Source organism: Apostichopus japonicus, chromosome 15, assembly GCF_037975245.1.
Source record: "Apostichopus japonicus isolate 1M-3 chromosome 15, ASM3797524v1, whole genome shotgun sequence".
Taxonomy (NCBI): Eukaryota; Metazoa; Echinodermata; class Holothuroidea; order Aspidochirotida; family Stichopodidae; genus Apostichopus; species Apostichopus japonicus.
The window spans coordinates 502,682-503,064 of record NC_092575.1 but is presented as its reverse complement, the minus strand read 5'-3'; positions in this window follow the sequence as shown (position 1 = coordinate 503,064).

Sequence of the window (383 nt, the reverse complement as noted above, 5' to 3'; positions counted from 1 at the left end):
AATTTCAGGCTCTTCTGAAAAAGGCAGTTCGTTTGGCTCTTTCTTACAGAATCCTCTTTTCGTTAAACTCAACACCCTCAATATTTACGACATCAACAGTCATCAAATGGCAATTTTTATGTTCCAATTTTGTAATAGGGCTCTGCCTAAGTGTTTCAACCTCCTTTTTCCAATTGTTATTCTGTACACAACCACTAGATCCAGCAACTCCCTCAGCATTCCTGTAAATCTTTTGAATTCTATAATCAGCATTGTATCTGTTTCATAGGTCCTAACATCTAGAACTCTTTGAGTGACCGTTTCATACAATTGCTAGGCTCTTTTGTTATTTAAGAATTCCTAACGTTCCTGTCTTATATCCAGTCTTTTTCTAGTTCACTGTA